This window comes from Pecten maximus, chromosome 10 (assembly GCF_902652985.1).
Source record: "Pecten maximus chromosome 10, xPecMax1.1, whole genome shotgun sequence".
Classification (NCBI taxonomy): domain Eukaryota; kingdom Metazoa; phylum Mollusca; class Bivalvia; order Pectinida; family Pectinidae; genus Pecten; species Pecten maximus.
This window is the reverse complement of record NC_047024.1, coordinates 31,380,498-31,395,438: the sequence shown is the minus strand read 5'-3', so window position 1 is coordinate 31,395,438 and position 14,941 is coordinate 31,380,498. Positions and strand designations below refer to the sequence as shown.

The following is a 14,941-nucleotide window of genomic DNA, read 5'->3' as shown; positions in this document are numbered from 1 at the left end:
TGTAGGTAACCTTATTAATAGCTGTAGGTTGTAGGTAACCTTAATATAGCGGTAGATTTTAGGAAACCTTAATATAGGGGTAGGTTGTAGGAAACCCTAATATCAGGGTAGCTAGGTTGTAGGTAACCTTAAAATAGCGGTATATTTTAGGTAACCTTAATATAGCGGTATATTTTAGGTAACCTTAATATAGCGGTAGGTTGTACATGCAGGTAAATTTAATAATGGTGCTAGGTTGTAGGTAGCCTTATTGATAGCGGTATGTTGTAAGTAGCCCTAATAATGGAGATAGGTTGTAGGTAGCCCTAATAATGGAGATAGGTTGTAGGTGACCTTAATAATGGCGATAGGTTGTAGGTAACCCTAAAAATGGAGATAGATTGTAGGTAACCCGAATAATGGCGATAGGTTGTAGGTAGCCCTAATAATGGAGATAGGTTGTAGGTAGCCCTAATAATGGAGATAGGTTGTAGGTAACCCTAATAATGGCGATAGGTTGTAGGTGACCTTAATAATGGAGATAGGTTGTAGGTGACCTTAATAATGGAGATAGGTTGTAGGTAGCCCTAATAATGGAGATAGGTTGTAGGTAACCCTTATAATGGATAGGTTGTAGGTAACCCTTATAATGGAGATAGGTTGTAGGTAAACCTAATAATGGAGATAGGTTGTAGGTGACCTTAATAATGGAGATAGGTTGTAGGTAACCCTTATAATGGAGATAGGTTGTAGGTAAACCTAATAATGGAGATAGGTTGTAGGTAACCCTTATAATGGAGATAGGTTGTAGGTAACCCTAATAATGGAGATAGGTTGTTGGTAACCCTTATAATGGAGATAGGTTGTAGGTAACCCTTATAATGGAGATAGGTTGTAGGTAACCCTAAAAATGGAGATAGGTTGTAGGTAACCCTTATAATGGAGATAGGTTGTAGGTAACCCTAATAATGGAGATAGGTTGTAGGTAACCCGAATAATGGAGATAGGTTGTAGGTAACCCTAATAATGGCGATATATTGTAGATAACCGCTACGTAGTCTGTGGGTTGTAGATAACGATAGGTGGCGATACCGTCAGCTGTTGATGAATGGATATCTTTTTATTCTAGTATGAGTTGTGGGTTTCAATGTTCATCTATAATTATTCGAAAGAAGAAAATCTTCAAATACATTTATGTACTGCAGGTTTGTATTACGTAAGCCACTTAAATCAAATATAGTAACGGAGAGCAAATGAGTCTACTTCTATGGCCCGAAATTGATAGATGTATACTTCACGCCCACTACAGATCGAAGGATAGCAGTCTGACTGAGCATTCAGATATTGCAGTTATACGCTGGCATCTTCAACCCGCAGCATTAAAACAAAACCCTTCTTTTGGTTCTCTTAACTCACATCAGCCAAACACGATTCCTCCATTAGCGAATTGATGCAAAAACACATTAATGTAATTTTTGTTCCATCTCGGCGCAATTTGGTTTATAACTACAAAACATTTACAGACAATTTTCCTTACATGTACATCCGGGCGCTTCCATGTTACTACAACACAGCAGTTTTACACTGGAAACTATTTCCGAAGACATTTAGTTTGTTTTTACTTCTGACTTATTTCACCCTTTTTTAAAGACAACACAACCTAGTGATTTTTCATGTGATGGCAATAGTACTAGAGATGAAGGTCTTTTAGTAAACCCTGAATAAACAGATACTTGCTCTACAAAAAAAAGTAAAATTGATATTTAATGAAGTCTCTTCAGTTTCAAACTAAATGGGTTGGGGGTTGTAAAGAGTCTATAAAGACGATTCATAGCAAAACATTGAGGTCGGTAGCCAGTATGTCACCAATGCTTCACAGGGTGTCCAGTATGTATCATGGCAACTGCTCTAATGGTAGATGAAGTGCCCACACTAGTTTAAATGATATTCCACTGTAACATTTTTATCAGATTTGAAACATGAACAGAACATATGTACTTAATCCGAGGTTTGCCCTAGGGGGCGTACCTAATCCACAATAAATGGAAACAACTTCTCCGCTGATCGAGTTGAGACGGATTAACACTCCCTATCTTATCGTCCCGACACGGCAATCATTTACTTGATGTGATTACATCCAGTCAGATTAAACATACGTTGTCTTCTCATTCTCAGATATAATCTTAAATATCTCCTCTCGACGGCAGGTATGGCAGGGAACAACCTGATTTTATCAATATATTAACATCGCTTGAATGTTATGAGGATACTGATTACAGATTTTGCTGCCAAATCATATTTCTTATATAATTCGCTGACGTAAATACACTTTTTAACGTTTATTAATAACCACAGGATTCACTGGATGAATTATATCACATCAGAAAGGAATGTTCCCTTCATCCATTTGGTATGTTTCATTAAATATCCTTGGCAAGGATGTTAAAATATATATTTGATGTCACAAGGACGCGTACAAGTCGTGTCTGAATGCAAGCAGAGTTGCATCAAGTACCATTCTTACAACAACATTAATTAATTGAATTTTAAAAACGAGATTGTTTTAGTTTGAAATTGTTTAACGTCATATAAACAGCGATGGCCATTTAAAGATGGTTTCTTCTGTGTGCGAAGTACATACGTGACTTAGACTAAGGCTGTCGAATTATAGCATACATAGTTTTTATCCGTAATGATAATAAAAAATAAACACGTCCTTTTAAAAAAAACTATTTGTCTTTTGCGTTCAGTAGATTTAGGATTCATTAATGAAACAGTTTTATTCTTGTTAATAAGCATGTATCCACATTATCAAAACTATTTAATTGTATACTGCCACCACACAACAAAAAAATATTTACAAAGCTAACCGATATCTAACTAAAATTGATAATTGATAATGAAATTAAAAGAAAAAAATGAGATCTCATCGACAACACAGTGGTTTGAAATGTTTTGGACTGTTTATTTTTAAAACTTATTTAATATACAAGTGTATCTTTATCTCGGGTTTCAGCCAGCAAGTGACGTCATTGATACCTAGATTATTATTATATTCTGAAGAGCTCGTCAATACAAAAAACAGGCCACAAGGGCCAGTAAACGGTGGCTTAAAAGTAGTTTTTTTTTCAAACAGAAACAGACAATAAAGAAATGACCACGCCAAACAAATATTTTAAACAGATTAACCGCTTTCAAGTAGACAAAAATTAGCATTTTCCTGATGGAAGTTATTGTTTTCTTGTGTAAGCTGCAGGTCGATACAGTTCATTCGTCATCTCGATTTCAGAAATAGTGATAGGTAGCGATAATGCCATTTTCGAAACTAAACCTGTCTGTTCAGGAACCCCGCAAAAGTAATAATACAACTGGAGGCAAGATTATGTCTAGATACTCGCTATATCGGAATCCACGTTATACATGTCAATATTTTGACACCGAAGTACAGATTCATTATCAGATGTTACCGAAATTATTAATGAAATTCCAAGATGCATAAAGCGTGCGTTACGCAAATACATGAACTACCTTGAACTGCCTTTAGATAATAAATGTTATTCTAGTGTAATTGTATTCTCACGGGATGCTAATTTACTTACATACTCAATCATATTTCACGTGGGGCGTGTCGTGGTAATAGGAAATCACAGGTATTCAACAAACACTTCCTGTTTCTTGAGGAGGCGTGTTGGCACCACGCCAACGTACAGGAATGCCTGTCGATGGTGAGGGGGTAATGTGGGGAAGAAATAAGAGTCAGACAGACTATTGATGGAAGTTATTTTAGGATTTAAGGGATGATTCACACTGAAGGAGCTTAGATCTTGGTTTCGAAAAAAAATGAAATTCCAGACAAGAACTTTTTAATACGACGGAATTTTTCTGTCAGGTGATTTTTAAAGTTATTTTTAAACATCTCAGAAGCGTAATCTTAAACTTAAACACTCTACACTTTAACGTCTGATGTGATAGTGGTTTTCGAGTTCTCTTAAACCTTATCTGGGATATATCGTAAACACCACGGACTTTCTCTAAATCGAAATATACTCCCTCTGTAATTAATCTTGTTGCACGCTATATTCTCAAGATACTGTAAAGAAATATCTTTAAGTAATGAACATATTAATGCTCTCTGATCGTTAAAAGCGCAAATATGTTAACAACATCAATATTGGCAACATCGGCATTATTTTGTAAAGCAAGACCGCCAAATATTTCACTCATACCTTTCGGTATATAGTGGAAAATACTTTTGAACACTTTTGCTATTTACTTTAAAGGCGTATAAGTATTTATTTTTTGACGCGTTGATTTGGAAGCAATTGACTTTTATATAGCCTTTTGGCTTTCGCATGTGTAGGAATACACACGTGTTCCGAGGTCCCGATTTGTCCAAGTGTCGCGATCATTGGATAAGGATGTTCCGAGTTCCCGTTTTGTCCAAGTGTCGCGATCGTGGGATTTCCCGAGGTCCCTTTTTTTTGTCACAGTGTCGCAGTCTGCAATATGCATGCGTGTGGTGAGTGGGTATGTGTGTTTTTGAAGGCTGCAGTATGTTTGTGAGAAGTCTCCTTGTGATAGGCCGGAACTTTTGCCGATTTATAGTTCTACCTCACTTAGGCATACTGCCGAAGACACCCAGCAGGACACCCCATCCGGTCATATTATACTGACAACGGGTGAACCAGTCGTCCCACTCCAAATATGCTGAACGCTAAGCAGGAGTAGCAACTAACATGTTTAAGGGGCATCTAAACAGCAAATCCAGCCAAAACAGTTGATATTTACAAGGCTATACATCCCTACTAGGATGCAATTTAATAGAAGTAACTTGATAAAATTTTGATATGTATCATGTCAAACTTTGGGCCTTGCTGTTGACATTCAATTTGTTCAGTAGTTCGTAAATTTCAACAAAACATGAGGAAAATGCATGTTTCAGGGGGACATAATTAACTCATTCGTATCTCATTTATTGTGCAAAACAGTCATGTCGTTTTGCTCACAAGGGTCTAAAGCACAAACTAGGAGCATTGGTTTGACTAGATTGGACTTTATGATATGTATTAACACTGATTTTATTTAGACCTTGGAATGCAAATGGCGGTTGTGAATAAGATCAGACAATTATGGCATATAAGAAGGTATTTCAAACGCCAAAAATGCTCATATTAGATACTATAGAGAACTCTAGACATGGCAGGAAGACTGTTTTTAGGAAAAAATGTTCATCCGTTGAGTTTGGGGTAAAAAACATATTTCTGAAAAAGGCCCAAAACTCACCAGTTTGACAATTTATCTTAAAATGGTCATTCTTACTATAATCAGATGTCTTAAATGTATGATATAGGAGCATTTTTAATGGCTGAAATGCCTCCCTTTATGCCATATTTGTGTAATATCATCCACAGCCGCCATTTTCATTTCAAGGTCAAAACTAAATATGTGTTTATACCTATATAAAGTCAAATCCGGTCAAACAAATGCTCCTACCCTGTGCTATAGACACCTGTGAGCATAACAGCTGGACTATTTTTCAGGTTTGGTTATTTTTGTGGCTTAGAATTATTCCATGCAACAACTTACCACAAAGTAACTCTATAGAAGAAATTGTTAGCATCTACATCAAATTATAGTTGTGATTTTAAGACACTACATGTCCAAACAAACATTTTGGTATATTACATGCCTATTTTTGTGCAAATTGTAAGCTATTTATTCGTGTTTGAAATTCAACATAATTCTGCTATATAGATGACCATTAAAGACTCTGGTATCATGGTATGTCTCGGCTAGGGGACAGAACCCAAAGCATTCCGCACAGCGGCGAACGCTCACCTAAAGGCCAAAAGAGAGGCATTGCCAAGGGAGACATTAGGAAGAAGAAAGTTGTTCAGACAGAAGAGAAAAGATAAGATCCCAAATTTAGTCGCCTTACGATCATGCAATGGGGGCAGCAGGTACAATTCTTACGCCCTACTTACTAAATCGGAATTTACCAATCTTCAAAAAAAACTCAAGACAACATAATATTTTATAGTCGAATATGTATTAAGAGACCACTCAAGGGTAATTAAAAAAACGAATAAACTCAATTTACTTTCAAAAGTGCCAATAATGATAATAATAACAGTTGGTACATTATGTAAAAGAAATAATTCAAGTGGCCGCAAAGGCAGGTTTACTCACTATAGGAAAAAAACATCTATACCAAACAGAACATAATGTTGAGAATAATATGGAATAATGGTTAATTCGGAAGACAACCTGAATATGGAAATGTGTTACAACGGACGGAAACTAATGTACAGGAAAGAGAAATTATGACAGAGGTAGCTTTTGGGCATATTTGTGTAGTGCTACAGAATAACAAAGGTTATGAGGAGACAGAGACAGAAAATAATGAGCACTTTATCACCATAAAAGCGTTTTTAATTGGGTTGTAAAGATCGCATTGAAATGTCGTGTTTTCTTCTTGCATTTAACTTGTATGTATACTTTTTCTCTTCATTTCTTAGATTTACAGTTTCAATATTGTCTGACACACCATGCAAAATACAAAACCAGCCTCATAACAACAAACTCAACAGGAAATGACATAACGGAAATCTTTGTAGAAATACGAGATAATATCCATTCTGTAAACTTCCTTCTTGTGTTCGCCCTTAATGTCTTACCACTGATAATGAGTTTGCTACCAATTAGGTATATCAGGTTGATAATCATTTGCCAGTACTCAACAACTGACCTTTTAACCGTCGTGTGAGAATGAAGACCTTGCATTCCTGAATGATTAAGCGGTACAATTTACTTCGATTTGACCTTTAGCCTCTGCTGGGTATAGTTTTCCAGACGCTGACAGGAGCTATCACCTCTTTCTTTTCAACATCAGTCAGCATTGTAAATATTTTGATTCACCAAGATTGAGAACAGATCTGGCTTCCATTGGTCATGCTGTCCGTACAAACCGTTTCCCGATTGGAGATAGCTCATCTTCTCTTGATACTAGAATTCATACCTGTCTCGACGAACAAGAATACGATACTCATCAGTCTGTTGCCATAGATATACATGAGATGTATATCAATATGTTTGACTTGATGCCCTGTATGATAACTATTGATGACTCTGCTTTATGTTGAATAAAACATTTATAGACAGTACACGTTCAATCAACGCAATGTAAAATGTATGTCTGGACAAACCTGAAAATGGCAGAATTGTGCGTATCATTTCCCACCCACCCTTCCCCCGTGAATAGCGATTTTCAAAGGTTTATTCGTGTCTAATATGGAAATTTTAGCGGTTATCTTATTTCAGCGCGTTTCGCGTTGTAAGCATTCCGCTAAGTTACGATTGCGATAATTCAATTTTCTTATATTTGGTTTCAATGCCAATTATCATAAGTGCTCCAAGTCACCCTATATGTTTAGATTAAGTTTTGCTCTATCAGTACGCCAAAATAAACAAATTTGCAGTAATATAACATGATTTTCAAAAGCTAATTCCTTGTGTCATTTCGAGTGAGCTTTGGTTTCAACTTCCACTTTAATCACTTTAATACCGGAAGAGCTAGAAGAACATACATAAAGCTATATAACATGGGGGTATACATTATATAATTATACTGTAAATATACATGTGTTTATATTATACTTGTTACATGGTTTTGACTGCTTGCATTCCCAGCCTTCAAAGACAAAATGTAGCTAGCATCTACACTATTGAATTGCTGATAGGCTGTAAACAACATCAACACGAAATTATCTTGATGGTCCCTACCTTCAAGCAGCATGTGGAAACCTGTCGATAGTGTACTTGAATGTTAGCCAAACGTTACTATCAAACCAAAAGAGAATACAGTCACACAGAAAATCAACAACAAATAAAATGCATTAACATCAACTAATTGTAACAAGAAAGAAACCAATTAAACAAAAACGTTAACGTTTTTCATTCAATTCGTTGATTTTGTGGTACTCTTTAGTCCAAGAATTACAAGTTTTCAAAATTTGGCATGAATGTATATTCTTAGTTGTATAATAAACGTTTTTGGCTAAATTCTCAACTTTTTGTCAAGCATTTATCTAATAACAATATGGTTATGCCTATGTACTGTTTATAATGGTGTATCCTGTCACAGGCTTACATTGATCTGAAGTATTCTCCTGACGAGTCCTTACCCGAATTCTTGATGTCAAACGTTCTAATCCATCTGATAATAACTACCCTTCTCGCCGACTTCAGAAGCCATTAGCGGTACTAGTGAGAGGCATGAACAAGTAGCACATTTATCTTCTCTAACAACAGTTTTGACCAGGGCTATATTTTCTATAAACATCAGTCACGGGGTTTTCACGTGAAACGGAAGTGTACTTTTTATTTTACCATCACGTGATAGAACATCTAACGTGTCCGGGAGACCTACAGTTGACTCGTTTAATTAAAACCGTAGAAATAACACATAAATATCAAAAGAATGCAAGGTGTGATTTTAAAACATCAAATGACAAATGACTATTTCCAGTATTTTGTGTGTGTGCTTTTTAAACCTAAAGATTAGTCTCTTTACTTGACGCTTGTTGTACATCTGACATGAGTAGGAGTAGACGGAAGCATTTCAGGCGTTACGGCATGGTTATGGGGAGAATCGTGTCGGCTCTTGCACTTATGGTTGGGATACTGGCATACATACACAGAGTTCTTGCTGATTCATGAAAAAAATATTACTTGGCCATGAACCCAACATTAGTACTGGTGTTTGCCAAATGAACGCATTTGTTAGATGGAACTACAGGTTGAATAGCAGTGAATGTAATATCAACATTGCAGTCCATTCTGCGTTCACCGTTTAATGAAGAGCCAACGTTTGTCACGTCTGTGGGCAACATTTTAATATATAAGCGTTCTTGCAGTATCCAGGGCATGAAGACGAACGTCTAGACACCAACAAAACAAACACAAAACAAAACACACACAGAAATAACAGACAAGAAGACAGGAGGCGAATGGCCCTACGTAGTCATTTGACTCTAATAATCCTTGTAATATTGTAGTATACGAACTCCGAAGCAAATATAGCGGTTGTTGGTCATGGCGGCCATCTAGGATTTCTGATCAATCTAGAAAATAAGAACACTCGGTCAAGACCAATTCAGGCAAGTTTGAGATGAATCCTACTCATGGATCTTGAGAAATTTGAGATGTCTTTTCAAGATGACGGATGGGCAAACTTCAAAAATACCACCACTTCGTCAGGACCATTTAAGGATCATTGCTGGTAAGTTCGAGCTGAATACCATAAGAGAAGAAGTTTAAAAATAGGTGATGTTCAGAAAAACCATGATTGCGCAATTATGTTACAAAATGGCCACTGTACCAAAGGTTTCCATATGGCCGAAAAAATATCACCACTTTGTCGGCTTCGTTCCTTAACATCCTCACAAGGTCAGGTCAATAGCACACATGTAACCGAGGCAAGTTGAAATGTTTTTCAAGATGGCGGCCATATTAGATTTTGGACCGACCCAAAAATAACATTTGGTCATGTCAATCTCGGGATCATTTCATGCAAGTTTTAGTCGAATCCCAACAGAGAAGTTTACGTTTACGCACAACGGACGACGACGGACGGAAAACGATGGCTGTAGGTCATCCCGACTCTTACGGTAAGATGTCCTAAAAAGAATTTAAATACAGAAAAAGAAGAACAAAAGACAAAGAGGAAAGCACATTTTGCTGGGGTCTACCTTTAGTCGCCTCCTACAATTCACATCTATCTGGAACAATATCTCAATTTAGACCTATCAGAAACCTCAATTATGTTTCCATAGTAACGGTTCTGGAAACTTTTTAAGTCTTATATTATATGGAATAAGATAACCAGGTTAAACAAATTGGTCTAAGGATTTTTTCAGGTATTTGTGATTAGACAAAAAGATGTATAATTACCTGGTCCCTAGCATTCATGCGCGTCTTCATTGAAGTTGGTTTTCCAGGAGTAGTCCGGACAATACATGCCTCACCATAGTGTTACTTTTGGTTACCATGGAAACCAAATGACATCTATTTATTTTAATTTCGTTTGTTTAATGTTCATCATACCCATATGGAAATAAATGCTTGAATCTAGAATCAACTTGGACATGTAAAATAACATATGTGACGGAGGAATGTTATTATCTAGAAGTGGAAAACAAACTATAGTTAAATTCAAATCGCCACGCATATAATACAGCATAGTCTTAAGTTGTCCCTGCTGGTTACGCTGTAATTAATGATCGAGGTAACCAGTTGATGTTGATTGGTCTGTCACAAAGGCGACCGATCTCCAATAGTTCGAATGTAATTTTGTTGTCTACATATTGAACACATTGATTTTACCACTGTCATATCAGAAATTTACGTACAAATTATAAAAATAATAAAAATTAGAAATTAAAATCACATGATGTGATAATGCCGCTTTTGCGGCGCGATCTGTCATTTGATTGCCAGAAACATCCTTATGTCCAGGAACCTAAACCCAAATATAACATGACAGCTTGAGGTTATAGGATGAAGTGAAATTGGTATTTCTGAAAGAGATATTGTCTTGATTTCTATTAAGACTGTTAGACAGATATACCGTCATAACATTGCTCTCTTCTGATGTGCTGAAGAATGAGGTAAATAGCGTGGGTTTCTATAGTGAATGTTGATGAATCATTTGCTAGCCGACATCCTAGAGCTATTTCTGTCGCAACAATGCTTGCTGCTACCTTATGATCGTCCTTAGAACCGAAATGTTGTGTCGCAGACATTACATCTCTTCCGGTCTATGATTTTAAAGGTGAAATGGGACAGATAACTTTCAATTTGCTCTGCATTGTGACTATATAACATTAACAAACAAAAGGTCATCAGACCATAGCTCTTATAATTTGCACTGGTGTAGTGATAAGAAGAACAATGTTTGTGACGTCGTCACTAAATGACGTCATTTTGGCTGAAGTCACTATATCAAATGCATTTCTGACGTCACGAAAATTCGTTCAATTGATCAATGCAACTAGCAACAGTATACCATTGTTGACTGGGGTTGAGGGCAATAGATGATCTGTTGATCGGCCTCGGGCAACAGTTTGCTTGAGAGCATGGTGGAATATTTTCCAAGTTAAACATTTTATTGTCAGCTAACAATGCAGCAAGATCATCATCTACATCCACAACATTTTCAATAGTACTCATGCTACATGTTTTATTCATCAACGAGTTTTCACTTTTCTTTGGTGGCAATGCTTCACAATTTTTGGACCCTGGAGTGAGCTTACTAGCTATAGCATAAGACATTTCTCTCTTTTTTCACCGACAGATAATTTGGATGAATATTGTTTCAAACTTGATTCTGACTTGTGCTTGGATATACCAATGATATGACGAGACTCATAACCACTATTATCCAACATTGTGATACAGGTAGCCCTTATACAATTGTTAGAGTAAATACATCCTAGGCCAGCATCCTTGCTTATTTTCTGCATCATGGAGCCCAGAGTATTCTTTCCAACAACCATGTTGTCATACCACACACGAGCTTGTTCTGTCGCCTGAGAATTGGGTCTTTGCCACAATGCCTTGCAATCAGGGTTCAATTTTGAGATATATTTCTCAAAACTTGTCACTGGACAATTAGGGTTACCTAGAAATAGAAAAATTTAAGTATTTCTTCATAATTTTGAATACTTTTTTAAACATCATTCAGCATTTTTAAGAATCAAATTAAGTTTCATGCTCACATTATTTTAAATTAGCATTTTGATTTTTTTAAAGGTGTATTTACACTGCAAATGTTCCAAACAAGGAAGTTAAGGAAAATTTTTAAAAAAAAGCCCCAAGGCTTTTGTTAAATGCAAATGATTTATGAAAAAAATTGACAGTGTTGATTTGTTGTTACATTATTATCTTCTTCATGCAGACTAGACTTCAATGAAACATATTTATGTGAATTCATTATCAATGTTAAAAAAATTAATACATACCAGGCTGTTCATACACCTTCCCCCATCATGATCATCATCACTGCCATTTCCTCTGTGATTCTTGGTTAATCTTGAGACTGAAGATGACACATAGCGCCTGCCATCATTATCTGTGTGAACTGTATAATCGGTCTGAGATTCTCCCTCCCTCTGTTACAAAAGTACAGCATAATTTCGAAGAAAACTTTCTGTTGTAGAGTTTTAGGATAGTCACAGTTGAATACTCCCGAATCATACAGCAGGTCCATGTCGCTTTCGTTTATTATCTCTTTGTGCTTAACTTCGTCCAAGCCTTCTTTTTTCAATTTCACCATGCAAGCGTTAAATACTTCATTGGATTTCTTAAAACATGGATTGTTTATGATGTCTACACCATGCGACTTTTTGTCATCCCTACCTTATGGAAATTAAGGACTTTTTAGCATACATGGTTCCATCTTGTTTACGAACGGCACAGTAGAACTGTCTCAGCAAATCGTTCAAATCCTCAGTTGAATAATATTTGATCAGCGTAAGAGAGAGATCGCATGTCAACAGAAAGTCGGTCAAGATATTTTCCGCTGTTTTCACCACATTTTCCGTATTTTCGCTGTCACGGTCATCCAAAATTCGCTGTATTTATTTCGTCTTCAGACGCCAGGGCAAACCTACATAAACCGTCTGCACCACTCGTAGCCATTTCAGGTTGTGCAGACGACAAGGGAAGGTAACTCTAATGTTTACAGAAAGTCGTAATCACTCGGACGCATTCGGGTACTTCCGGAAAGGTTAGCGGTCAACAGTCAATTTTAACAGTCGATTTTAACAGTTAGTTTGGTCCGGCGACCACAACAGTAAAACTTTTGGCAATTTTACTAAATACATTTATATAGTAACTGTTGATTAAGGGTATAACAATTGATATAAGTATTAAATTGCCTTCTTTGGAAAGTCAAGGTCCTGTCATTCTCACGGGATTGCAGACAAATCAATCATAACGCGTAATTATAGGACAATAACTTTCCGTAGATTGCAGTTTAATACTTAATTTAAATATACCTTATAGTACTAAGCGCAAAGGGGACATGAAGTACCATTTGAATGACGTCCAGATTCAATTTGATTTTGTAACTAAACATGGTATGATGTTATGCTTTTTATTTTGCTTAACGTCCTACCAGCAGCCTAGGTTACTAAAGACCGGCATTCTCTGTATGCTAGATGTACACGCGTTTGCGTGACATTGGAGGCTGCGGTATGCTCGTGGTTGTCTATTTGTAATAGCGCAGAACTCGTACCGACTTTACAACGCCACCTCCAAGAAGCATAATGAAGAAGACGCCAGGCAGACATTATACTGACAACGCGAGAACCAGTCGTAACACTCCCAAAATACTGACATTATGATAAATAAGAAATACGTCAGCCCGTACAGATAATCCTTGCTATATCTCGCTTCATGTCGTAAGGGGTGTCCCTCTGTAGGGTCGGGGGTGGTTTCTCCTTTCTCTTCTGTCCAGGGGACATTGGAGAATCTACCAACACTAAGGCCCGATGTATCCCCACTGCATGATGATCGTAGAAGTCGAATATATGTTGGCGCATTGAAGTATAGGGGAATTTCTTCAATGTCAATGAATCTTTCCTTACTACTATATGTGTGCTTTGTTTTCTTACTCTAGATGTCTCATTGACACTCGTCCTTATAGAAAACGACCAGTTTTAGAGACTGGTATGTCTCGACTAGGTGACAGAACTCTTTAGTTTAGTTTAGTTTGTTTAACGTCCTATTAACAGCTAAGGTCATGACCAAAGCCTTCCTCAATGGGACGGACGTTTATCCAGAAGCCAAAAGTAAGGTAGTGTCAAGGGAGACATAATAAAGTTGTCTTTCCGAATGGTATAATAATAGAAAAAGGAGATTAAATTTGGGATATTTACAGAAAATTCTCAAGTATTTTTATACGTCATCTTAAACAATAAGCTCGTTTAGAGAAAAAATCAGGAAAAACCACAGATAAATACATCTGGGTGTCGAACATGATACCATCACCGCCTTCTGATGAGGACACCTTTCGACCTATCCATGGGTGGGTAATGATTTATCATTTAACACCAATGTGCAGATATATACCACAAACAATAACTTGTACATAAACAACGTAGTTTGTAAACATTGGCAGCGAAACAAGATAAGACTGATACAGACCTTCCTGGTAAATACCTGTGGCATTCCCAGGATTATACACCGTACTTGCAAGTCTCAGTTAGAATTTACTTGGAGCAGTAAGCAGTTATATGTGTTCAACGTAGATTGTGAGAGAAATCTCTAGTCCAAATTTAACGGGGAACCTTTGATATTGAATGCTATGGAAATAGTATACAGTTATCGTAAGGGCAGGGCCAAATTATTGGTGAATACAAATCATGAGTAAAAAGGGAAAATGACGAAACAAAAGATACCTGTAAAATTGTTAATATATATTGGTTCACTCACGTTAAGCTAAAATGAAAAAAATGGCTGTTTACTAAAATCTTGTGATACAGACCAACAGCTTTTTGTATATGCTAACATTTAGACCTGCTATGCGTTTGTAAAACTCCCTCTTGTCAGTTGTAAATCAGTGCGTTCCAATAAAGTGTTAAGTGGTAAATGGTTCATCAGAGCATCGCGTCTCTGATGTTGGTCCTCGCCCTTCAATATGTAGGAATGCATTATATAAATACTTGACCCATTCTAAGACGGTCCCTGCAGCAAGAGACCATTCACCGAAACTGAAGACAATTTCAATAAAATTGAGAATGATTGCGCTGTTTTCCCGTCGTCAGAAGAACAGATAATTTGCAGTGTCATGTATTTTGTCTTGACAAAAACAACATTGAAGGTACGTTGGTTTATTAGATTACCCCCATCCAATCAAAAATGTAATTTGGGACCTCTTGTGGCTATCATCGATAAGGTT

The 14,941-nt window shown here is 36.7% G+C and overlaps 1 long non-coding RNA gene across 1 annotated transcript; it reads right to left on the bottom strand.

The window, feature by feature from the left end:
- Positions 1-11,324: 11,324 nt before the first annotated feature.
- On the bottom strand, positions 11,325-12,251 carry LOC117335452. The gene is made up of 2 exons (XR_004534405.1): positions 12,000-12,251; positions 11,325-11,659 (listed from the first exon to the last, which is right to left on the bottom strand). It is a non-coding gene; the product is annotated as an uncharacterized LOC117335452 (long non-coding RNA).
- Between the last annotated feature and the right edge of the window lie 2,690 nt (positions 12,252-14,941).